General features: G+C 45.0%; 1 protein-coding gene and 1 non-coding gene across 3 annotated transcripts in view; one reads left to right on the top strand and one right to left on the bottom strand.

The window, feature by feature from the left end:
* CUX2 (cut like homeobox 2) overlaps positions 1-27,277 on the top strand; it is a 350,576-nt gene that overhangs the window by 30,318 nt on the left and 292,981 nt on the right. The window lies entirely within an intron of this gene.
* Positions 25,293-25,430, bottom strand: LOC119942972. The gene has a single exon (XR_005455463.1). It is a non-coding gene; the product is annotated as a small nucleolar RNA SNORA7 (small nucleolar RNA).

Below are 27,277 nucleotides of genomic sequence, written 5' to 3'. Positions count from 1 at the left end.
GGTTGGTAAGCAGTTGTGGCCCTTATAGCCCTTATGTTGGTTAAGGAATGAAAAGGCAGGTGATAGCTCAGTCCTGCTGCAGCCTTCTCCCAGGCGGTGAGGGTGAAGGTGACAGAGGGAGGGTTACTGGGATGGGGGTGTGTGGAGAGATGGGAGCTTCTGATACCTTCTCTTCACCACCCCCCAGCTCCTGTCACCCTCGCCCTTGTCATTGTGATATGACGAATCTTGGCAATTGCTACTTTCCAGGGAAGGAGTCAATTACAAGCATCAAAGTTTATTTTTTCATGTGAAAGAAGGGTTTATAGTGTCAACATTTTTGTTGCTGAGATGCAAGACAGATGCACGATGCTTGTTGTCTTCCAGCAGTGGTGTGGTGTTGACCACAGAGCCAAATTAGTGATATCAAACATATCTTGCCATGAGGAATGGAGAATCCTAATAGGGCAGATTACTGGGCAGAGATTTCAGAACTTTGGGAAATCCCTATGCTGGGTTTCCCACCTGCATTGCATTCCCAGCAGCTTAGATCTCAGCCTCTGGAGCCAGCACAGTTGTCAGCTCGACAGTATTTTATGGCTGACATTATAATATGAGCTCAGAAAATCCTCTGCTGAAATCTTCTGGCCTCAGTGGTTACTGTTCAGCCTAACAGCACAGTCTGCAAGAACTGTGAGTGCTTAGGAAGAACCCAGCTACCAGCAGGAAGAATCCTGGAGGACTTCGGTGTTGGCTTCCTTTTTCTTTGTCTTTGGAAAAAAATGGTGGATACATTTTTGTTGGGGGTTAGAATGAGAGATAGAAGGGTGGAGATGGGGAAAGATGGGTCCTGGAATAGGCTGTGGTCTGAAGGAATGTCTGCAGGAAGAGATGTAATGGAAAAGCTTTGACAGAAAATAATGCAGGTGATTGTTTCATCTAGCCGCACTGTAGTGAGGATGAGAGTGTGTGTGTGTTTGTGTGTCTGAGTGATTAGAGATGGGTGTAGAGGTCTAAATAGAGACACAGATGGAGACACACAGAGTGAAGCAGGCCAGGGCCAGCCTCGTTAAGGGTCTGTTAGCATTTTATTATTATTAAATATTTATGTGGTGCTTGTAAAATGTACCTGGTGCTTTTCAATAAATACAATTATGCCATATAAATAAAACTCCTGTGCTGAAGAGCTGGCGTACTGAACACTGGAAAGAGACACGGCAAGACAAGCAGAAATTCATTTTCAGCACACACTCAGGGATGGAGGAGGCTTTGTGAGCAGAATGTGGCCCAGGATGAATGGGCCTTGGGGAGGGTAGAAGAGGAGGGCTAGTGTGAGAAGCAGCATGGCTCAGTGGAAAGAGCCCAGGCTTGGTAGTCAGAGGTCATGGGTTCTAATCCTGGCCCCGCCACTTGTCAGTTGTGCAACTTTGGGCAAGTCACTTAACTTCTCTGTGCCTCAGTTACCTCATATGTAAAGTGGGGATTAAGACTGTGAGCTCCACATGGGACAACCTGATCACCTTATATCCCCCCAGTGCTTAGAACAGTGCTTCGCACATAGTAAGCACTTAACAAATGCCATTATTATTATTATTATTAGTGGTGGAGATGGGAAGGAAGTAAGTTTCTTTGATTTGGAAGCTGCTTTTGGAGCACTCAAACAATACTGATTGATTCATTGACTGGTGATGGAAGGTGTGGAGTCTAGAGCGGGAGAAGGAGCAGGGAATTTACTGGGAGAGCTCTGGAATGAGGTGAGGGAAGACTGATATGCTGGCATACTGAAAGGCATGGAGAGAGCTGAAGTTCCAACCTGGTAAGCAGGGAAGGAAGGTCATTGTAATTTATTTCTCCTTTTCAGTGGTTTATTATTTACCGGGGGTTTGAAAACACATTGCTCCAGGCCACTGCCTAAGGGGAAATTATTTTTCCCAATTTTTTTCAGTGCATTGCTATTATAAACCCTTTGGTGCCGGTGGTTTTTGAGATTGCATGGCTGTCAGTGGATGTTGTGCGGTGGAAAAAAAAAATCATTCCCATGCTAAAGGATCAAATCACCGATGTGCAAAAAAAAAAGTTTAGGTTCGGTTTTTTTATCTCCCTCTTTGTGCTGTAATAACTCAAGGGTAGCTTGGCTTTCTGAGAGTGAAGTTTTGCAGGGATTCAGTCCCTCCATGTGGACCAGCATCCAACAAAGCAGCAGAACCTCTGAAAGGGCTGGAGTTGCTAATGCTGGGAAATTTGGCTGCCGCTTCCTTGTAGCGATATTTTGTGTTACACATATCCTTATTAGCATTGTAATAGCTCCAAAGCACTGATTCATTATCCAGCTCCTCTCCACAGATTGATGCAGTGGAATTTAATGGTTCCATATGAGCCATTCTGGTGTGTTGAGTAAATAATGCTCATTCTGAAAAATCGGGTAAATATGTGTTTGTGCAGTAGATTACCGCAGAGGCCTATCAGGTGACTGTTCTGTGGCTTGGATCCTGTTGGCTCTGAGGTGGCCATTGGCTCAGTTGGAAATCACATGTTTTGGCTAGGATTGGCCCCAGGCCCACAAATGATCAGAATAATTCAGGCCTTAAGATAGGTTTTTGACTTCATTGCAATTCAACATTTCTGGTCAAAAAAGTACTCTGATCTGAATCTGATGCAAGTGGTTTTTGACCCAAAGTACCCAGCGGGGGCAGGAGGGCCAAGCAGACATCTTTGGAGCTGGATCCAGTTCCAGGCAGCAGGAAGGCAGCAAGCAAAGTAAGCCGTAGCTGTCCTTATGTCTGCATTTTTTTCTTGGACCTCCATGCCCCTCCACTTGCTCGACCCATAAAATCTGGGGAAGTGTGGTCCCTTGCCCTCCCTGCTAGATTGTAAGGTCCTTGAGAACAGGGATTGCGTCTACCAACTCTGTTGTATTGTTCTTTCCTAAGCACTTAGTACAGTTGTCTGCACCGAGTATATGTGCTCAGTGACTACCATTGCTTGATTGATTAGCTGGCTGACATGGAGTGCGGGGAACAGTTGTCTTTTGGTTCACATCAGAGTCATCAGCTAGTTCGCGCCAGAGATGGGGAGGTAGGATTAGAGGGGGTGGGCTTGGAATCGAAAGAGCCAAGGAGCCCTCTTTGGAACTAGACTCAAGTCTAGGCAGTGCTAATACGGGGGACCCCACATAATTTTAATTATTTTCTGGTTCCACTCCTTCACAATATAAAACTGACCCTCTCACATCCAATCCTTTGATCTCCAGTACTTTGTGCAGATTGGGTAAGCACCCAACAGGTTCTGCTTCTGCGTATGCATATGGAAGTACTTGGTACGATGGGAGAGAGCGATGCTGGTGGAAATTCCAATGTCAGGATAATAATAATAATAATAATGGCATTTATTAAGCACTTACTATGTGCAAAGCACTGTTCTAAGCAGTGGGGAGGTTACAAGGACATCAGGTTGTCCCATGGGGGCTCACAGGCTTAATCCCCATTTTACAGATGAGGTAACTGAGGCAAAGAGAAGTTAAGTGACTTGCCCAAAGTCACACGGCTGACGATTAGGATGACCCTGTCCATTTGACACATCTTCACCTGCTTCAACTTTGCCCTCTCCTCTGTCCGGCAATAATGTTTCTCCATCCTTTTTGACTCCCAAGCCTATTGCCCGTACCTGCTGTTTCAGATTTTTAGCTCCCTCCCTGCCCCCCGTCTCTCTCTCTTTTTTAAATGGTATTTGTTAAGCATTTACTATGTGCCAGGCACTGTTCTAAGCCCTAGGATAGATGCAAGATAGATTGGACACAGTCCATATCTTTCATGGAACTCACAGTCTTAATCCCCACTTTACAGATTAGGCAACTGAGGCACAGAGAAGTTAAGTGACTTGCCCAAGGAGCTGGAATTAGAACACAGGTCCTGTGACTCCTAGGCCTGTGTTCTTTCCACTGGTACATGCTGCTTCTCTTGTCCTTGTCTTCTAGACTGTGAGCCTGCTGTTGGGTAGGGACCATCTCTATATGTTGCCAACTTGTACTTCCCAAGTGCTTAGTACAGTGCACTGCACACAGTAAGTGCTAAATAAATAAGATTGAATGAATGAATAAATAATGATCTTGCCACATATTTTATTGATAAAATTCCCACATACTTTACTGATAAAATCTTAGAGTGTGAACTTCCTGAAATATCCCCTGCTCTTCTCCAGTTCCTCCCTCCTCCGGCCCACTCTTCAACCCTCCCCCTATCTTTCCCAGCAATATCTCGAGGACAGTATCTCCCACTTCCTATCAAAATCTCCCCCTGCCACATCTTATCAAAACACTTTCCCCCTCCCTTCTTTCCTTCCTGACCATGATCTTCAGCTGTTCACTTTGCAGTGGCTCCATGTCCACTGCTTTCAGACATGGTCATGTATTCCTTTCCTGCAAAATCCCTCCCTTGACCCCATGGCTCCCCTCCAGTTATCCCTTCCTCTCCAAATTTCTTTAGTGAGTTGTCCGCACTGGTGCCTCCATTTCCTCTCCTCAAGTTATCTCCTTGATCCCATCCAATCTGGCTTCTACCCACTTCACCCAACTGAAACTGTCCTCTCAAAGGTCCTCTCAAAGGTCACTGTGTGATCTCTTTCTTGCCACATCCAATGGTCTCTACTCCATTTTTCTCCTCAACCTTAACTGCCTTTGACACTGTGGACCAACCCTTCTCCTTGAAACATTATCAAACATTGGCTTCACTGATACTGTCCCCTTCTCGTTCTCCTCCTATCTCTCTGGCCGCTCATTCTCAGTCCCTTTCTTGGGCTTCTCCTCTGCTTTCCGCCCTGTAACTATGGGGGTCCCTCAAGCTTCAGTTTGGATTCCCCTTCTATTCTCCATCTATCACTCATTCGCTTTTGTACCTTCTGCTACCATCTCTATGCTGTTGATTCCCAAATCTACCTCTCTAGGCTAACCTCTCTCCTGCTCTGCAGTCTCACATTTCCTCCTGCCTTCAAGACATCTCAACTTGGATGTCCCACCAACACCTCAAACTTTTCATGACCAAAACAGAACTCCTCATCTTCCCACCCAAACCCTGTGCTCCCTTTGTCTTGCCCAAACCACTGTCCTCCCCGTCTCACAAGCCCATATCATATCTTGGCTTGACTTCTGCATCAGCCTCCTAGAAGACCTGGGGTAAGTCACTTCACTTCTCTGGACCTCAGTTCCCCTCATCTATGAAATGGAGATTAAGACTGTGTGTCCTCTGTGGGGCAGGGACTTTGTCCAGCCTGATTATCCTGAAGCTAACCCAGTGCTAAGGACAGTGCTTGACACATAGTATGTGCTTAACAAATACCATAAAAAACAAATAAACAAACAGGTATTGAATCCCCATTTTACAGAGGAGGGAGGTGAGGCTCAGAAGCTTGGTGACTTCCCAAGATCATACAGCAGGCAAAGCAGTGGAACCAAGATTAGAGCCCAAGTCTTCTGCTTCCAGGCCTGTGCTCTCTCCACTAGGCTACACTCCTTCCCAATATCAGATAATCTCCAATATTCTCCAAATTTGCATTCCACTGTGATCCTGTCTAACAGGCAGCTGTCAGTGTACTGGACATGATTAAGTGAAGTCACCAAGATTGGTGTGATACAAATTAGGAATTGACTTGCAGTAAAATAATTGACTTGGAGTAAAACAAGTACACTAGCAAATAACAGATTCCAGTAGGAGTAACAATTATAAGGCATACCTGGCAACATCTCATCACTCAGACAGAAGTGAGGCCTCTGGAAACCTGCCTCATAACATGGAAATCAAGGAGTATGGATAGCAGAGGGTGGGTGGCCAAAGTGGAAGAGACTCCAAGGCAGACTGCCACGAGACCACAAATTTTTACTTATCTTTAGGGATATTATCTGGCCCTGGATGTGCTATCATAGCCCCACTAAACAGTGAAGATGGTTCCAGCCTCTGCACAGAAAAGGAGGAAATTCTTGAAGCGATGGCAACCACATTTCAACCTTCTATTGAAGATGAGACCCTTTGAAACAGAAAAAATTCCAGCTTGTCAAGACATGGCATCCATCCAGGCTGTTGATGAAGTCACAGTCGGAGCTGTGAAAAATGGTGAAGCACCTAGACCTGATAATGTAGCCCCTGAGATCTACAAGCATGGAGATGACACATGCTTAAACACTTACACAAGCACTTCCCTCAACATACAGAACACAGAGGAGATGCCATAGGCTCTCAAGGATGCCACCATTATCACCAGCTTCAAAAAGAAAGGTGAAAGATGAGCTTGTGGCAGTGATTGAGGCACCTTCTATTCATTCATTCATTCATTTATTCATTCATTCATTCAATCGTATTTATTGAGCGCTTACTGTGTGCAGAGCACTGTAGTAAGCGCTTGGGAAGTACAAGTTGGCAACATATAGAGCCCAACAATGGGCTCACAGTCTAGAAAGGGGAGACAGACAACAAAACAAAATATGTAGACAGGTGTCAAAATTATCAGAATAAATAGAATTATAGCTATATACATATCATTAACAAAACAAATAGAATAGGAAATATGTACAAGTAAAATAAATAGAGTAATAAATCTGTACAAATATATACAAGTGCTGTGGGGAGGGGAAGGAGGTAGGGCAGAGGGAGAGGGATGGGGAGGAGGAGAGGAAAAAGGGGGCTCAGTCTGGGAAGGCCTCCTGGAGGAGGTGAGCTCTCAGTAGGGCTTTGAAGGGAAGAAGAGAGCTAGCTTGGCGATGTGTGGAGGGAGGGCATTCCAGACCAGGGGAAGGACGTGGGCCGGGGGTCGGCAGCGGGACAGGCGAGAACGAGGCACAGTGAGGAGTAGCTCCTTGTGGGCAGGGAACGTGTCTACTGATACTGATTTAGTGTACTCTCCCAAATGCTTAGTACAGTGCTCTGCACACATTAGGTACTCAATAAATGCCATCTCAATACTCTCCATTGCCGGCAGGATCCTAGCCAGAATAGTCCTGAATCTGCTACTGAAGAATATTCCTGTAGACTGTAAGCTCCTTATGGGCAGGAATTGAATCATATTGTACTTTCCCAAGCACTTAGTACAGTGCTGGGCACCCAGTAAATGCTCTGTACATTCTATTGATTGATTGACTGTTGTTGACTGAATGCTCCTAGGTGACTGGGTAGCTCACTGAACGAGATCTGGACAGCATGTCACATACAGGAAAAACTCAGGAAGCAGGTGTAAGACCTCCGTAAGGTTTTCATAGACCTTATGGAAATATTGGATTCCATCAATAGATCCAGACTCTTGAAATTTCTTAGAAAATTAACTTCTCCCAGAAAGTTCTTGAAGATTCAGAGACTACTTTATTACATCCTGGCTGGAAGGGTCAAAGCTGGGGGTGCTCTATTTGATCCAGTGAGGCAAAGTAGAGATGTGTAGTGAGTCCAGTCCTTTTCTTATTATTTTACTTGTTAAGACTTACTATAGACCAACACTCTTCTAAGTGCTAAGTGCTAATACAAGATAATTAGGTCAGACATGGTCTCTGTCGTGCATGGGGCTTACAGTCTAAGTAAGAGAGAGAACAGGCTTTTATTGTCTATTTTACAGTTGAAATAGAGGCCCAGAGAAGCTAAGTGATTTGCCCAAGGTGACACAGCCAGCAAATGGCAGAGCTGGGTTTAGAGCCCAGGCTCGTGCTCTTTCCAGTAGACCACGCTGCTTCTCTTGTTCAGTATATTCTATATGGCCAGGCTGGAATTTATGGTAAATGACAGGGCTGCACGTGTTAATAATAACAATAATGATGATGGCGTTTGTTAAGCGCTTAGTATGTGCAGAGCACTGTTCTAAGCTCTGGGGAGGATACAAGGTGATCAGATTGTCCCAGGTGGGGCTCACAGTCTTCATCCCCATTTTACGGATGAGGTAACTGAGGCACAGAGAAGTTAAGTGACTTGCCCAAAGCCACACAGCTGACAACTGGCAAATCTGGGATTTGAACCCATGACCTCTGACTCCCAAGCCCGTGCTCTTTCTGCTCCTCTGGGAAACTCTTTCAACTCAACAGACTTTGAGCATCTTCCGAAGGCCCAGGGGCAGTCATTCAAGAATTGCTAGTCATAGATGACTGTGCTTTAGAGGCACACACCCAAGAAGACATACAAGTGATTGTAAACTGCTGTGCCAAATCAGCTTGGTGTTACTGGATGAAAATAAATCTAAGAGAAACCCAAGTAATATATCAGCCTGCACATGTTTGTTGAGTCAAAAATCTACATTGGCAACACAGAATTAAATGCGGTCACAGAATTGTGTTTCTTGGGCAGCAAGCACACTGACCAACAGATCAACAATTGACAAAATAGAAAATCTAATCAAGGCCAGCACACCCTTTGGGAGCTGTCAAATAATGATTAAAGGTCTGTCTACCCTGTCTGCTCCCGTGATATCTGGACTCCCTTCAGATGCCATACCCAACTCTGTGTGTAGTGTTGCCATGGCATTGATGGGCTATATTCCACACCAAATGGCAAGGCAGAATCAAAAACGACCAAATCCTAGAACAAGCTGGTAACCTAGAATTGATATTAGTCCCAGTGCAACACAACTGCGCTTTGTGGGATGTGAGGAAAACAGCTGACAGTAGGCCCCCACAAACAGTATCCTACCAAGTGGTGAGCTGAAATTGGAGAAACAAAAGCTAGGAGGACTGAAAAATGGTTTTCAGGAAATGGTAAAACAAAGCCTCAGACAGTGTTGCATCCTATGTGAAATTTGGGAGCCAGTTTCTGTAGATAGACTAATCAATCAGTCAGAATTACTGAGCGCTTACTAGGTGCAGAGCACTGCTCTAAGGGCTTGGGAGAGAACAATACCACAGAATCAGTAGATAACATTCCCTGCTCATAATGGGCTTACTGTCTAGAGGGACTAGAGGGTGCACTGCAATCAAAAAAAGAACAACTCCTCTGGAGTAAACTTCATAGGGATCATGAGATATGAAGGCAAAAGTGAAAACAGCACCAAGCACCACAAACAGCAAACATGCCAGCATAGCAAGGGATAGCCTAAGTATATGCACAGAAGAAGCAGCGTGGCTCAGTGGAAAGAGCACGGGCTTTGGAGTCCGAGGTCATGGGTTTGAGTCTCGGCTCCGCCACATTTCTGCTGTGTTACCTTGGGCAAGTCACTTAACTTCTTGGAGCCTCAGTTGCCTCATCTGTAAAGTGGGGATGATGACTGTAAGCCCCACATGGGACAACCTGATCACCTTGTATCCCCCCAGCGCTTAGAACAGTGCTTTGCACATAGTAAGGGCTTAACAAATGCTATCATTATTATTATTATTATTTGGGACTGGGAATCCTGCAGTGACCTTTTTAGCCCCCACATATGCAGAGATGAATTTCACTGTCAGTGGTGTCTTCTATGAAGAATAACTCTACCTATACACGTGCGCGCACACACACACACACGTAGAGCTAGTTGAGGACAATGTAGTGGTAGAAGTAATAGTGTTAATCATTCAGTGGCATTTATTAAGTACTTACTAGGTGCAGAACACTGTACTAAGTGCTTTGGGAGAGTAAGTCCTTACTATGTCCAGAGTCCTGCCCTAAACTCTGTGAGAGAATATCCAGTTGAGAATTTGATAGGGTCCCTGTCCCTTGGGGGACTCACAGTCTAAGAGTAAGGCTGGGAAAAGGATTCCAAGACTGATATCTCAGAAATGATGGACCTTTAAAACACAACACAGACAAATGCACAAAACTAAAACAAGGTGCACACACGTGTTGACATTAAAATGAAAATATAATGGTAAAACACATGTAAAAAAGAGGGATCGGTAAGCCCCTCCCTACAGACTGTAAGCACCTTGTGGGCAGGAATCATGTTTATCAACTCTATTGTATTGCACTTTCTCAAGTTCTTAGTACAATGCTTTGCACTTAGTACGTGTTCAATAAATATCATTGATTGGTTGAGGAAGCTTTTCAACTCTTACAGCCCTGGACATGGCAGGGGGTAACTGAAAATAGTTTTCTTCATTTCAGAAAAAAGGTCATGCAAGAGATAAGAGATTTCTTAACCTGGGGTGGAATTCTGGGAAGATAACAGATCCCACCTACAGAACAGAAATAGGACATAGTTGTGTCCTGTTTTCCATAGTGAAATTATAAAATGGGTGGGGATTTTGTCCCCCCAAACCATTTTTACTGTTTACTATGCTGATAATACACATTGTTCCTTAATTGATTAATTCATTCAAAAGTGTTGAGAATATAATTTATTTACTTTTGGACTGGGCACTGCTGGGGATAACCAAAGAGAAAGTAAGGCACAATTCTGCCTTCAAGGAGCTTACAGTTTAACGACTTATTCTGTGTCTATATTTTATAAAGGAAAAGGTAATGGTCTTAAGCTAAACATGCCTTTCGTTGCTCGGAGCAGCTGCTGGTATTCAGCACAATTCTTTCTCCGTTTTGTTTTGGTGCTTAATCAACACTGTCAAAAGAGATTGTTTGTGTGTGCAGTTTATACCAACACCACTTTTTCTAATTTTGCTTGAGTTACTGCATTTTTTTTTTGATCCACTTTGGTTAAACTCCCACCCACACAATAACTCACAAAGTATGGAAAAAGTACTTCCTGGAGATTATAACGAAAATTACTCTGAAAAAGACTGGTTGATTTTCCTTTCTTTGAAGCAGCTTGCATGGAGCAGTGAAAATGCACCAGACATCACGCAGTGTGACTTTAAACCAATCTAGAAAACTAACTCTTTAATGGAAAATGATCAGTAGAAACTTTGTGATCTCAGCTTTGCTCTTCGCATGCACAATCGTTAGCTACCATTTTCTGCGGCTTGGCAATTTCATGTTCCTTGGCTTAGGATGGCATCGCTGAAAATGTGTTTAGTAAGCTTGTTCCCACATCAGGTCACTAGTAGCAGCTTCTTTGAATGGGAACAAGTCATTTTCTACTTCCTTTCTCCTTTCCCTTTTTGACTCCTCCCTTAACGACCCAGAACCCAGGACACTGGCAACATGGTGCTCTTGGGAAATGATGGGTTAAGAAAGGAAAAGGAAAAGGAAAAGGAAAAGAAAGGAAAAGAGACCCTCTGCCACTTACAGAGACCCTCGACCTCATCATCTCCTACCGCTGCACTGTGTCCACTCACCAACTCTGTGATCCCTCTCTCTGATCATAATCTTCTCACCTGCCTCCTCACTCACACTCCTTTCCCCTGTAAATCCGTATTACTCCCTCACAGAGATCTCCGCTCTCTGGACCCCACCCATCTTTCGGAGCGCCTCACACCCCACCTCGCCGCCCTCTCCTCTCTACCCAGTCTTGATGATCAGATTACTGCTCTCAACTCTACCCTTTCTACTCAGCTAGACTCGCTCGCTCCCCTTTCCCTCCGCCGCTCTCGCACCACTAACCCACAGCCCTGGATCACTGCCACTGTCCGCCTCCTTCGCTCTTATGCTCGAGCTGCCGAACGCTGCTGGCGAAAGTCTAAACACCATGCCAACCTCGTTCACTTCAAGTTTATCCTTTCCTGCCTTAACTCAGCCCTCTCTTCTGCCAGACAAAACTATTTCTCCTCCCTTATTGACACCCATGCCCATCACCCCCGCCAGCTCTTCCGTACATTCAACTCCCTTCTCAGGCCCCCGGTTCCTCCCCCTCCTCCTTCCCTCACCCCCAACGATCTGGCCTCCTACTTCATTAACAAAATTAAATCCATCAGGTCCGACCTCCCCAAAGTCTCTTCCCCCCTTTCTCCAACCCCCCGGCTCTCAACACTCTCTGCTACTCTCCCATCCTTCCCAGCGGTATCCTCAGAGGAGCTCTCCTCCCTCCTCTCAAGTGCTACTCCGGCCACCTGTGCTTCTGACCCCATTCCCTCTCATCTTATGAAATCTCTCGCTCCATCCCTTCTCCCCTCCTTAACTTCCATCTTCAACCGCTCACTCTCCACTGGTTCCTTCCCCTCTGCCTTCAAACATGCCCATGTCTCTCCCATCCTAAAAAAACCCTCTCTTGACCCCACCTCACCTTCTAGTTATCGTCCCATATCCCTCCTACCATTCCTTTCCAAACTCCTTGAATGAGTTGTCTACACGCGCTGCCTAGAATTCCTCAACAACAACTCTCTCCTCGACCCCCTCCAGTCTGGCTTCCGTCCCCTTCATTCCACGGAAACTGCGCTCTCAAAGGTCACCAATGACCTCCTGCTTGCCAAATCCAACGGCTCATACTCGGTCCTAATCCTCCTCGACCTCTCAGCTGCCTTTGACACTGTGGACCACCCCCTTCTCCTCAACACGTTATCTGACCTTGGCTTCACAGACTCCGTCCTCTCCTGGTTCTCCTCTTATCTCTCCGGTCGTTCTTTCTCAGTCTCTTTTGCAGGCTCCTCCTCCCCCTCCCATCCTCTTACTGTGGGGGTTCCCCAAGGTTCAGTGCTTGGTCCCCTTCTGTTCTCAATCTACACTCACTCCCTTGGTGACCTCATTCGCTCCCATGGCTTCAACTATCATCTCTACGCTGATGACACCCAGATCTACATCTCTGCCCCTGCTCTCTCCCCCTCCCTCCAGGCTCGCATCTCCTCCTGCCTTCAGGACATCTCCATCTGGATGTCCGCCCGCCACCTAAAGCTCAACATGTCGAAGACTGAGCTCCTTGTCTTCCCTCCCAAACCTTGTCCTCTCCCTGACTTTCCCATCTCTGTTGACGGCACTACCATCCTTCCCGTCTCACAAGCCCGCAACCTTGGTGTCATCCTCGACTCCGCTCTCTCATTCACCCCTCACATCCAAGCCGTCACCAAAACCTGCCGGTCTCAGCTCCGCAACATTGCCAAGATCCGCCCTTTCCTCTCCATCCAAACCGCTACCCTGCTAATTCAAGCTCTCATCCTATCCCGTCTAGACTACTGCACTAGCCTTCTCTCTGATCTCCCATCCTCGTGTGTCTCTCCACTTCAATCCATACTTCATGCTGCTGCCCGGATTATCTTTGTCCAGAAACGCTCTGGACATATTACTCCCCTCCTCAAAAACCTCCAATGGCTACCGATCAATCTGCGCATCAGGCAGAAACTCCTCACCCTGGGCTTCAAGGCTCTCCATCACCTCGCCCCCTCCTACCTCACTTCCCTTCTCTCCTTCTACTGCCCAGCCCGCACCCTCCGCTCCTCCACCACTAATCTCCTCACTGTACCTCGCTCTCGCCTGTCCCGCCATCGACCCCCGGCCCACGTCATCCCCCGGGCCTGGAATGCCCTCCCTCTGCCCATCCGCCAAGCTCGCTCTCTTCCTCCCTTCAAGGCCCTGCTGAGAGCTCACCTCCTCCAGGAGGCCTTCCCAGACTGAGCCCCTTCTTTCCTGTCCCCCTCGTCCCCCTCTCCATCCCCCCATCTTACCTCCTTCCCTTCCCCACAGCACCTGTATATATGTATATACGGTTGCACATATTTATTACTCTATTTATTTATTTGTTTATTTATTTATTTTACTTGTACATTTCTATCCTACTTATTTTATTTTGTTGGTATGTTTGGTTCTGTTCTCTGTCTCCCCCCTTTTAGACTGTGAGCCCACTGTGGGGTAGGGACTGTCTCTATGTGATGCCAATTTGTACTTCCCAAGCGCTTAGTACAGTGCTCTGCACATAGTAAGCGCTCAATAAATACGATTGATTGATTGATTGACTGATTGATTACAGGGTGTGCATGGAGGCTGAAGATCTGCAAGGCTCAGGTCGTATTTAATTTTCATGGCAAAAAATCTCGTGGATGCTTAAGGACACCTCTGTTATTTAAAGCTAAATAGAATCTCTAGAGGTTATTTGGTTTAAGCCCGTATTCCAGTCAGAGGAATGACCTGTGGGTTTTGACATTCATCTGGACATTCCCAGGGCAGACAGTTGTCTGCTCATTTTGAAAGGCTCTCTTAGGGTGGAGATTCTGTAACTTCCCTCTGGAGCCTGTTCAAAGGACCTAACCATGCTGACATTCAAGAACATCTTTATTGTGTCTTAATAGAAGTGTCTCTTGCCACGATTTGAACCCATTTCTCAGGGCTTACAAGTATTCAGTGTCCTCATAAAAGCCCCTTATAGTCTTAAAGACTATTAATATGTTACCCCATAGCCATGAGTCATCACAATTCTTTTAGGATTTCTTCATAGGACCTGTTTTTCATCCCTTTGTTAAGTTTTTTTTTTTTTTTGCTCTCTTCTGGCTTCTCTCCCGTGTTTGCCTGTTTTTGAAAAAAATGTACGGACCAAAACTAGATCCAAGCATCTAATAAGGGCCTCACCATTGCAGTACGTATTGAGAGAGTTACTTCCTAGCTTTGCCCTGATATTTTCCGGTTATGTACCCAGTCACTAATGGATGTTTTAATAAAGACATTACATTTTCTCAACTGCTTTTTTTGTGTCTTCCTCTCCTCTTGTAGAACCTAAAGCTCCTTTTGGAAGGGAACCATCCATTGCTTATGCTTTTGCTGTTTTCCATGGGATCTTAGCACAAAGTAAGTGCTTAGAAAATACTCTAGCCATTGAGGGGTCACGTTCTCCTTGAGTCCCCGATGAGCCCCAGGTCCTTTTCTGCCATACTCGTGCTCATCCAGTCTTCCCTATGCCGTATTCCTGTTGTTTGTGTTCTACTAAATGCATCAACTTGCTATTGAATTTCATTTTGTTTTCCATTTTTCCAATCTGTCAAGCCCAAGAGTTAGCTGTCCCACTCAATTTATTATTATCTGCAAACCTGATAAGCAGCTCTTCCCTTCTTTGCTGCCTCCCTCTCCGGAATGTCACGTGTGTCCTGTCCTGCTGCTGGAGTTAGGACCGCCTCCTGGAGGCCCAGGCAACCTGAAATGACAGGTGTGCCTAGGGCAGCATGTCTTTCTGGCCAGCCAGCCTCTTCCCAGCCTGGGTCTCAGTCTCCAGTGATCGCTGGATGTAGTTTCATGGGCTAAAAGCCACTTAACAGTTTTACAGGAACCAGGAGCCGTGGCTCCTGCATGGAAAGGTAGGGGATTCTGGGCACTGTTAGGGAGTAGAATTGATTTCTGTCTGGTTTTCTTGGAAGTCTTGTCATGATGAAAACATTCAGCAGGGTAAACAGGAGCCACTGACCTGATGCAAGAAAGAAACAACAGCGACGGCAGGAGCCCCTCGCTGCCTCGGAGGGGCATCCCATCCCAGGGGCTCAGAGCAGCATCCGCGATACCTTTCAACCTTCTCCGCATCCCCATCCATCTTCAGCTCTCTCCTTTGAGTGGAGGAAGTAGGTAAGTGAGCTCAATCCAAGATGGAGGACAAAGACAGCTGGCTTGTCCTGAGCATTAAACTTTCAAAATGGGATGGATGCAGCCTCCCAGCCGGCCATTCGTCCTACCGGGTCTTTTTCAATCAATCATCAATCAATCAGTCAGTCAGTCAATGGCATTTACACAAAGCATCAGCCCTTTCTCTGCTGCTGGGTCTCTGGTCTTTTGACTTTCCTGTCGCTTCCCACCTACTGACCCTTTGAACAGCAGGTTTTTTTTTTCTCTCTTTTGTTTAGAGAGCTGCTCTACCCGGTTCTTCCACTCTGGATCAGCCTTTAGGCCCGGATAACTCGCTTTGGGGATCTGGGGGGAAGTGGAAGGGTTCAGCCAGCCTGCCAAACTGGCTGTTTCGGATTTGGTCTTCTGGGGTTTGGGTGAAATTGTGCCCTGTCCAGCACTCCAGGAAAAGTAAATCTGGGAGATTGCTTCTTTGGAGAGCTGTGCTGTGAAATTACAGAGCAGACAGGATCAATATGATCAGGTCTAAGGGCCTTTGGGGGATTATTTTGCTTTGAGGAGAGGTCAGAGGGGCTTTAGACTTATAAATATATTATTATTTAAGAGAAAATTCATTGTGCCTCTAAGAGTGTGTTCTGTGGGGCGTCCACATTTCACGGTCATATTGCACTGTGGTCTTGCTTTCTGAATTAAAGTATCCAAGCAACTATGGTGCTGCCCACAGTCAGAACAATTTTATTAAACGGCCAGTGTGTGGTCACAGGAGCTTAGGGCAAAATTCCCTGATGGTTATGGATGCGCTTTGATTTTTGTGCTTTTTAGCTGCTGGGGCTCAACTCCTTGGCTACCCTACATTATAAGGGAGGAAGCTGAAACCTAGAAATTCAGAGGGGCTTGTACAGGACACATAACTAAATATGACCCAGCCAGTGGTTAGTACTCTCAGCCAAAATCTTTCCTTTCTCTGGTTCATAGCAATATCACCCTCTTAAAAAAAATGACATTAAAATTAAATTAAAAATTGAAAAGAAAAGGGGAAAACTGAGGCAGAGATGGGTTAGGTGAGCTGAACCTCCACCAGGCTGATACTTGAGCTGCTTTTGTGCTAGTTATAGTCTGCCTGGTTAGTAGCCATATTAAAGAGCAGTTTTATTCTTTGTGTTTGTTTCAATCAATGGTGTTTATTGAGTACTTACTATGTGCAGAGCTCTGTACTAAGCGCCTGGGAGAATACAATAACAACAGAGTAGCAGACATGTTCCCTGTCCGTATTGCACCTACAGTCTAGAGGGGGAGATGGACATTAATATAAATAAGTAATTTATAATGTATAATTTGAAAGTAGGTACATAATGTTACGGGGTTAATATCCAAGGCAAATATCAAATACCCAAAAGTCACGGACCCAAGTGTGTAGATGACGCAGCAGGGAGAGGGAGCTGGAGAGAATCAATCAATCAATCAATCGTATTTATTGAGCGCTTACTGTGTGCAGAGCACTGTACTAAGCACTTGGGAAGTACAAGAGAAGAGAGTGTAAGCGGGAAAGGCCTCTGTGCAGGCGATGTGAGTGTTTGTGCTTAAGGAGGGAAGCAGCATGGCCCAGTGGAAAGAGCATGTGAGTCAGAGGACCCGAGTTTTAATTCCAGCTCTACCAATTGCTTGCTGTATGACCTTCGAGCAAGTCACTTAACTGCTCTGGGCCTCAGTTTCCTTAAGTGTAAAATGGGGATTCAGTACCTCTTCTCCCTTCCAGTTAGACTCTGAGCTCCATGTGGGACAGGGACTGCGTCTGGCCTAATTAACAGGTACCTACCCCCGTGTCTAGAACAGTGTTTGACCCTTAGTAAGTGCTTAACAAGTACCATAAAAGAAAAGTTCCAAACTAGGTCCAGGCACTGGCATTTTCCTTGTTCAGATCTTGTTGTAGATCTTTAGGCCTTAGGTCAGGACTGTTTCTTAGAGGGAGATTTGAGGTTCCATTTAAGAGACTCATCAGGCGCGGTAGCAGGAGAAGCACTGGGGAAGAAGGAGAGAACACAGATACTCTCAGCCAGTCACTTGCTCTGCATCTGAGGAAGCCCTGCATAAAGGATTTAGTCTTCATTATAAAGGATAGGATGGGATCCCCATCGAAGCTCCTTTTACAGAAGAAGCCATGCAGTAATAATTGTGTACCCCAAATAAATAGAGCTCATGGATCTCAAAACACTGAATATAGATCATCTCATTGATCTGGGTTCCACAAAAGAAGCGGATATCATCCCTCACTCTGTACAGATGGGGAAGCTGAGGCCCAGAGCGGTTTTGTGATTTACCCGGGTAACACAGCAAGTCCAGGGGGAATGCAGATCGTTTGCCTTTCAACCATTTTACTCTTCTTCTAATTTAGTATATGGTCCTGTTAGTTACTTCCCTGGATTTTCCATATTCCCTTCCAAGTTCCACCCTTTAATCAGGTCAGCAATTGAATTTCAGCACCAAAATAATAATGCAGATCCCGGCCTTTACTTTGGGTGAGTTTCCTGCTTGCCAAGCAGTGTGGAAACTTCACTTTTTACTTTGTTGTTTACTTTGCTTTTGTTTTCACAAGATATGGCTGTTAATGAAGCTTAATTCAAGGTCAGAGTGCTTGAATATCTGAATGCCTGCCAGATTTATGCACCAAACGTATGTCTTCTAAAAAAAAATACTTTTAAATGGTCCCATTTAAACAGAGCTATTTTTAACAGAAGGAAAGAAAATATTTGAACTAGCTATATCTCTCGTCCCTGAATGTTTGCATACTGCTTTTTGCCTTTTCAGGGAAAATAATTTATTAGCTTGGAATGAAAACAAAAATCCCCACGCTGCTGTTAATAAGGAAACTTTAAAGGATTATGCTTCATGTAGAGGGAGCTAACTTCACAAGGCAGAAATAGAAAAGAAACCCAGGAGCAGAGAGAATAGACATTTGGGGGCCTGAGCAGACACCGGTAATGTATTCATAGTCATGACACAGAGTGGCAGAGTGTCATGAACTGTAGCCTCTCGGGACCAGTGGGACCGTGATATTGGCTTTAACCCACAAAGACGCCAGTCCCTGCGTAAATTCATCAGGCTTACAAATATTGCTATCGGACTACTGAATAATTTACCGTTCCAGGGCCCAGCCTGGTTCAGGTCATGGAGTTCATGGGTTAATAACAGGTTTGGTTTTCAATGTCAGCAGCTGCCTTGATAACATATGAAAGAATCCTATTCTGTTGATTAGATTTTGAAATGGATCAATTTTTAATCAGCAGAACACCTGACTCACTCAATAAGAGTAGCATTGTGCAGACAGGATGGAGGTTTTCTTTATTTACAGGATTGTTTGTTTTTAGAAATACGCAAATCCCTACCCAGACCCCTCCTCCTCAAATAAATTGACTGGATTATCTTCAGACTCAAATCGTGTATTTGATTCATCTACTGATTAGTTGGTAAATCCATGGTTCTGTTTAAGAGATAAGAGCTCTGGCTAAAGGTTTGATTTAGTTATCCATTGTTATTGATGTAAAAACATTTACTTACCAATGAAGAAATTCTGCTTAACGTAATAACAACAGAAAAGAGGTGGGGGTGGGGAATGAACCAATGAACCAATGAAGCAGCAGAGCAAATCAAAGGCCAGGCCACATTCTCGTTGCAGGAGAGTCCCATTTCCATCGTGTTTTAGGGTTTCTGCCCTATAGAAGGAGCCTGACAAGTTTCGGCCACTGCCTGTTTGCTCTGTTCACTGTGGCTGTGGCATCTTTTTATAGTGGTGGCTTGGGTTGGTTGACTTTCAGCCCTGGTTGGCAATGGTTTCTCATTCCAACCTGACATGTCCTACCTAGAATTTATTGATTATAAAGGGCTATTTGCCAGTCTAATCTTTGTGGGCACTGTACACTTTATGGCTCCGATGTAGGTATCAAGGGACCTTACAGGTTTATGCGAGTTCTCCTCAGATAGAAAGATTTTCGTCTCCCCAGTAGCATCTTGAGGATGTAGGTTGCTTCGGAAATCTCTCCGTCTCTGCTCTGGCCCCTCTGTGACTCATATAATCCCCTCTGCTCCCGTTGTTGCCTGGAAATGTAAATCAGAGGCCTGGGATACTGATCCCGAGCCCTTTCTCAGAAGGGGCTCTCAGGGAAGCAGACTGCTCGGAGTCTAGAGGCCAGGGCAGGGAGGAAGTGGCGGTAGGTGAGCCAGGGTAGAAATGGCTAATTCTCTGCGTTTAAAGTGTCTCCTCTCCCTCATTCCGAGATGTGGCCCTGACACCTCGCTCCCACCTTCCCCACCCCTGCCCCGTTTTTTCCAGTAAACGATTGATTTTTCTTTGAAGTGTTGCTGGGCAAAGAGCAGAGCGGGACAAGCTGGAGAGCATCTGCATGACCAGAAAGGGAGCGTCAGGTCCCATGAGTGGAACTATTTCTCCCTCCTTTTCTCTCTCCTTCATCTTAAAAAGCGGTTTAGATAACTGGGCTTTTTTCTTTAACCTCTATTGCATTTCTCCCCTAGTTTTTCTCCCAAACCTTTGGTCAGTACTGGAAAAACAGGTAATAATAATAATAATAATACATAAATAATAATTTTTAGGCAATTACCACATGCACTGGGCTGTGTTAGGCTAGATTCAATCTGATCAGACACAGTCCCTGTCCCACATGGGGCTCACGGTTAAGAGAGGAGGAAGAACAGATATTCTTTACAGGTGAGAAACTGAGGCACCTAGAAGTTTCGTGACTTGGCCAGGGTTCCACAAAAGGCAATGACGGGGCCAGGATTAGCACTCACATCTCCTCACTCTTTGTCCTGGGCTTTTTGCACTAGGCATAGAACTGGGCCTTTTTTGGGTCCGAAGACACCAAAGGCATGAAGAGCAGTCACAGACACTGTCTGGCCCTGACCTTGATATTCTTCTTAAGCCTGTGGTTGGGGGAAGAAGGTGAGACACTCACGGGCCACTTTTATAGACTTGTCCTGAGCAACTGTGAACATAGAGTACTTTGAAGTGCACCCTTACATGTAAGGGCAGTGTGGCTCAGTGGAAAGAGCACAGGCTTGGGAGCCAGAGGTCATGGGTTCTAATCCCAGCTCCACCACAGGTCTGCTGTGTGACCTTGGGCAAGTCACTTAACTTCTCTGAGCCTCAGTTACCTCATTTGTAAAATGGGGATTAAGACTGTGAGCCCCATGCGGGACAACCTGATCACCTTGTATCCTTCCAGTGCTTAGAACAGTGCTTTGCACATAGTAAGCGCTTAACAAATGCCATTATTATTATTATGTAAGGTGCCACAAAATCAAACACAGCAGTGCCCAGATTTACAAGGATGCCCCTAAGTGGTCCCCCACCCCCCCACAAATGCCATGGCACATCTCGTGGAGGATTCTGCACCCATCAAGAGTGACAACCCTTGGAGAAATGAAACAATGAATACAAACTCGGTTTTGTTTTTTTAAAATGGTATTTGTTGAGCACTTAACCATGTGCCAGGGTCTGTTCTAAACACTGGGGTATATACAAGGTAATCAGGTTAGACCCAGTCCCTGTCCCACATGGGGCTCACAGTCTTAATCCTCATTTTACAGGTGAGATAACTGAGGCACAGAGAAGTTAGGTGACTTGCCCAAGGCCACACAACGGACAAGTGGCGGAACCGGGATTAGAACCCAGCTCCTTCTGACTCCCAGGCTTGTGCTGTATGCACTAGGGCACACTGCTTCTCCAGTTCATACAGAGGAAGTAAACATCACATTACCAGCAGTTCTTGGTGATGAGCAGTTTTAGAAAGGTTTGTCCTAGGAAATAAGTTGGTTTTATGAATCAAGGTTCGTCCACATACCACAGTCACCATCACTGTTGGGCCTTAGTAGATTTTTTCATTGGCAGCATATTGGCAGAGAAATGTGTGTTGGGGATGGGGGTGGGGAGAACGAAGTTACTTGCGAAAGTGGTATTGGGGTGGAAGAGAGGATTCTTAAGCCACAGCTAATTTGTAGTTAGAGAAATTAAGTCTCTAAGGTTGTCAAACCACCTTCTTATACCTGCATGAAATGAGCAAAAGAGTAATGGAGGAAAAGAAGAAGGAGCAGGAAAAGAGAAAATAGGAATATGAAAGCTTTGCTCTCTGTTTTAGGGTGTGCAACAAAAGAAAGCAAATGTTTAAAATTAGCTCTTAAAGTGAGTTGTCTGTTGTGAGAAAAGGGGTTTCTAATGGAGAAGATAACAGACCAATAACTACAGTTGTTCAAATGGTGACAGAGCATTAAGGATTCTTAAGTGGCTGCTCTTCGAGCACTGGTAGGCTACTTGTGGCAGCCTTTATCTTACAGGTATTGATATTGATAAGGAGTCGATCTGAAAGGCACTTTGCATAGCTTTGGCTATGATTTAGCTTTCAGTACGGCTGCCTTTTGGCCAATCTTGTTACCCTAAATGAATACTTTTTCCCTCACACCGTCGATCAGTTGAGATGGTAGTTGATTGGGCTGGGGATGGGAGGCGGAGCTATTGGGTATTTTCTATGTTTGACTCTTCTCATTTGCACCACATACACGAAAGACTTAGAAACCCTAGAGACAGAACTTCTCTCCCTAAGTCAGTGCCCCTTGGACAATGATAATAATTGTGGTATTTAAGCGCTTACTATGTGTCAAGCACTGTTGTAAGCGCTTTTGAAGATACGAGGTAATCAGGTCAGACAGATTCCCTGTCCCACACAGGGGTCACAATCTAAGTAGGAGGGAGAGCAGATATTGAATCCCTATTTTGTAGATGAGGTAACTGAGGCCCAGAGAAGTCAAGTGATTTGCCCAAGGTCACACAGCAGGCACATGGTGAAACCAGCATTAGAACCCAGCTCCTCCATCTCCCAGGCCTGGGCTCTTTCCAGTAGGCCATGCTGCTGCTCTGTGCCAGAAGGCCACACTTTGGAAAGATTGCTGTCTAAGCTCGAGGCTCTAGATATACAGAAGATAATCTCCCAATTGGTCATTTGTATTTATTGAGTGCTTGCTGTAGGCAGATCAGTGAACTAAACATTTGGGAAGCTACAGTATAATCGAGTTCGTAGACATGACCCCTGCCCACAGGGAGTTTAGATCTACAGACAACCTAAAGGTATTTTTAGGAGCTTGGTTTCAGCTTAACTTTTAGTCTTAGTTAAGGGCCTTTGGCTGTTTTTTTCTCTTTTTAATAACAATAGGAGCCATTGGCTATTACGAAAATAGGAAATAGCAAATGCCACCAGGGAATAAAAGGCCTGATTTAATTAGAGCAGTAAAGTATTTGAATGCTTACACTTGATATTTTGGTTAACTTGATTATATAGCATTTTAACTACCTGTGAACACTTTAAAGACTCTCAGCGATGAATTATTAGCAATTTCACAGGAAACTTCTATTTTAAAAACAAAATTATATGAAAGTTGCTGTGAAGGCTTTTAGGCAGCAGCTACACTGTATAATGAAGCAGCTTGAGCATTTGCCACCTGAAGGATGAGCTGGCAGACAGTGCCAAAGCCAGTCATCGCTTCTCTCACTCTCCTTTGAGAACTGGGTTCCTGAGCAGTTCTTTGTGGTGGAAGACTCCATTCTCCCCCCAAGACACACATCTCCCCACTCCTCCAAATCCTCCAATGGTGGCCCATTCCTCTTCACCTCAAGCAAACTCTCCTGACCATTGGCTTTAAGACACTTGACCAGCTTTCTCCCCTCTACTTATCCTTGCTCCTCTCCCACTATGACCCAGCTAACATGCTTTGCTCTTCCTCTTCCATAAATCAATCAATTAATCATTTATTGTTTGTTTTATGGTACTTAAATGCCTACTATGTGTCAAACACTGTTCTAAGCATTGGGGTAGGTACAAGTCAATCAGGTTGGACACAGTCCCTGTCCTACGTGGGACTCACAGTCTTAAGTCTCAAGGCCCTGCTGAGAGCTCACCTCCTCCAGGAGGCCTTCCCAGACTGAGCCCCTTCCTTCCTCTCCCCCTCGTCCCCCTCTCCATCCCCCCCATCTTACCTCCTTCCCTTCCCCACAGCACCTGTATATATGTATATATGTTTGTACATATTTTTTTTACTCTATTTATTTATTTATTTATTTTATTTGTACACATCTATTCTATTTATTTTATTTTGTTAGTATGTTTGGTTTTGTTCTCTGTCTCCCCCTTTTAGACTGTGAGCCCACTGTTGGGTAGGGACTGTCTCTATATGTTGCCAATTTGTACTTCCCAAGCGCTTAGTACAGTGCTCTGCACATAGTAAGCACTCAATAAATACGATTGATGATGATGATGATGAAGTTGTGGGGAGAAAGGTACTGAATCCCCATTTTACAGTTTGAGGCACAGAGAAGTTAAGTTGCTTACCCAGGATCACAGTTAGCAATTGTCAGAGCAGTTGACAGAGCTGGGATTTGAACCCATGCCCATGGTCTTTCCACTAGGCCATGCTGCTTCCTCGCCTGCTCTGTGCAGAGCACTGTACTAAGTGCTTGGAAGAGGACAATATAATAATAATAATAATGGTGTTTGTTAAGCGCTTCCTATGTGACGGGCACTGTACTAAGCGCTGGGGTGGATACAAGCAAACCGGGTTGGACACAGTCCCTATCCCTCACAGTCTCAATTCCCATTTTACAGATGAGGTAACCGAGGCACAGAGAAGTGAAGTGACTTGCCCAAGGTCACACAGCAGACAAGTGGCAGAGCCAGGATTAGAATCCATGCCCTCCTGATTCCCAGGCCCGTGCTCTATCCACTGCACCATGCAAGCTTCTCCATGCTGCTTTGATTGAAAGATGTAGGGCTGTGTTCAGTTTAATAGAGAGGCTAAAATATAGAGTTCATGATTTGGTAAGACAGTCCTATTGGTTTAAACAGGAAGTCTAGGGGGAAGTAAGGAACTCAGGTTATAGTTTTTGCCTCAGATTAGAACACAAGCAAAGTTGTTCCACCTCAGAATCAGTTGTCCAACCTGCCCAGCGTTGTGTGTCTGGCAGTGGCACCAAAGGACACTGGAAGGAAGAACAGTATGCTTGACATCTGGTAACCTCTCATGGGCTGTTCATCTGTGATTTATATAAACACCTCTTGAATACATTGTGCCCACACAACTTCTTGATATAGCAGATTCAATATTTTTGCTACATATGGTTTGAAGAAAAGTTACTGTTTGGGAGGTTCAAGTCCCTGAGGAAGCAGAAGACTCCTTGGAGAGTTGAGTAGTTAGTCGTGGGTCTTAAAGAGAACACACAAGTGCTGATTAATGTTCTTGAGACCCCAGGGACATAGCTTCTGATAATAATAACAATAATGATAATAATAATGGTATTTGTTAAGTGCTTACTATGTGCCAAGCACTGTTCTAAGAACTGGGGGAGATACAAGGTTATCAGGTTGTCCCAGGTGGGGCTGACAGTCTTAATCCCCATTTTACAGATGAGGTAACTGAGGTACAGAGAAGTTAAGTGACTTGCCCAAAGTCACACAGCTGACAAGTAGCGAAGCCGGGATTAGAACCCACAACCTCTGATTCCCAAGCCCATGCTCCTTCTACTAAGCCATACTGCTAGGGGTGGCCACTGAGGTGCGCAACTGTTAGGGTCAGGTCCCTGAAGAGCTCTACTTCTTGTCTCAGTGAACTTCCCTTGTCTGTGTTGCCTTTGTTTTCTGTGTTGCCAGTGATGCCTTTGGTGGATTGAATGCTGTTAAGTTCACAACTAATAGTAAAGAGCTGCTGAATCTTGGGAAAAGCCCTCCCTTTTTAGCCTTGTCTTGTCTTATGCCATTGAGTGGTTTCCAACCCATAGCGACGCCATGGACACATCACACCCAGAACATCCCACTTTCCATCTCCAATTGTTCTGGTAGTGTATCTATAGAGTTTTCTTGGTAAAAATACAGAAGTGGTTTACCATTGCTACCTTCCGCACACTAAAGTCTAATCTCCACCCTCGACTCTCTCCCATGCTGCTGCTGCCTAGCATGGGTTAGTTTTGACTTTAGCAGATTGCCTTCCACTTGCTAGCCACTGTCCAAGCTAGGAATGGAATGGGTAGGTCTCTGCTTGACTCTCCCTCCCGTAGCTGAGCCTGGTAGAGTACTGGAAACTCTCCAGGTGCGACCCCGAGAGAGGCCTTTTCATCCACCAGCCTATAATTCACCTCTGGGCAATAAGAATTGTTTGGGTTTGCTCTTGGACTCCTTTAGTATTGATGAGGTCAGTCAATCAATCAATGAATCATTGGTATTTATTGAGTGCTTAATGAGTGCAGAGCACTGTACCAAGCGCTTGGGAGAGTACAGTAAAACAGACTTGGTAGATAAGTTCTGTACACACAATGAGGTTACAGTCTAGTGGGGGGAGTTTACAGCCTAAGGGTCCTTAGTGTGACTCTCAAAGTCTGCCTCAACCCCATCTAGGATGAGCTGTGAGATAATAGGGCTTTTCCCCAGGAGGCTTACAGCCCCAAACCAGGGTTCCTGGAGTCACTAAATATTGGCTGATGGTGGTAACTGTGGAGATTTGGACCAGAATAACCTGGCTCACTCTGGATCTGGTAAATAATAATAGTAATAATAATTGTGGTATTGGTTAGTGCATACTTTGTGTCTGCCAAGCATTATGGTAGATACAAATACAATCAGATCAGATTAGACATAGTCCTGCTCCCACACAGGACTCACAGACTAAGAGGGAGGGAGAACAGGTATTTCATCCCCTTTTTGTGGATGAGAAACTGAGACCCAGAAGTTAAGTGACTGGCCCAAGGTCACACAGCAGGCAAGCAGCAGCAGCAGAGATGGGATTAAAAATACTTGAGAATGCTCCGGTGACTTTCACCAACATCTCTTTTTGGTTTTGTGTGAGCTTTGAAATTACAGGAAGAGGGTTGGAGGAAATAACACAGGAATTGGAAAGCTCAATGAATCAGGAATGAGAAGCCAGATCCAGCTGTAAGCCCTGGGTGGGTGGAAAACTGAAAATCCTTGCTGCTGCTGCTCCTTCTTCAGTCTCCCCTCAGCCGGGGAAAACCGTCAGGCCGTTGTGTACTTTTAAAATGGGTCCTAGGATTCTGAACCTTGAATACAGCACCTGTATATATGTTTGTACAGATTGATTACTCTATTTACTTTACTTGTACATATTTACTATTCTATTTATTTTGTTAATGATGTGCATCTAGCTTTACTTCTGTTTATTCTGATGACTTGACACCTGTCCACATGTTTTGTTTTGTTGTCTGTCTCCCCCTTCTAAACTGTGAGTCCGTTGTTGGGTAGGGACCATCTCTATGTGTTGCCAACTTGTACTTCCCAAGCGCTTAGTACAGTGCTCTGCACATAGTAAGCGCTCAATAAATATGATTGAATGAACGAATGAATGATCACGAGGAAGGCTCTAAGTTCCCCAAATGCTGTGAAAGTGCAAAGCCTTGTTATTCATCTGTTGGGGAAGAAGGTTAGTGGGCATTGTGGCTTTGAGTGGTGAGAGGCTTTCTTTGGAAACAGAAACGCTGGGAACATTGTTGCAAAGTGTTTAGTGGAGTGATATAGTGGCTAGGGAGAGACATACTGTTGGATAAGTAGAAGCTCCCACATAGAACAATATAGTACCCAATGTTATTACGGTAACATAAGCCCAAGGGTTCTTTTATCTAACCTGGAAGTAACACTGCAGGAAATAGGCAGTTCACTAATAGCCACAGTAATAGCTTATGGACTCTTGCTCCTGTCAGCAAGAACGAACATATATATCAGTTTCTGTTGAAAACATTAGCAACATCAGAAGGTTAAATATTCATATTATATCATCCCTGGCATTTTTATTGTCATGAGAGCAATGGATGTCATAAGTTCATGACTTAAAATTAAGTTTATTTCAATGATGGAAAATATGCTCATCTAACTGGCTTCTGGTACTTCTTTTCTGAGGTTAGTTACAAGAAAAACATTTTTACAGAGCAAACAGGGTTGGCTGAC

Source organism: Tachyglossus aculeatus, chromosome 21 (genome assembly GCF_015852505.1).
Source record: "Tachyglossus aculeatus isolate mTacAcu1 chromosome 21, mTacAcu1.pri, whole genome shotgun sequence".
Classification (NCBI taxonomy): domain Eukaryota; kingdom Metazoa; phylum Chordata; class Mammalia; order Monotremata; family Tachyglossidae; genus Tachyglossus; species Tachyglossus aculeatus.
Note: the sequence above shows the minus strand (reverse complement) of the source record. Positions and strands in the feature narration are given on the sequence as shown.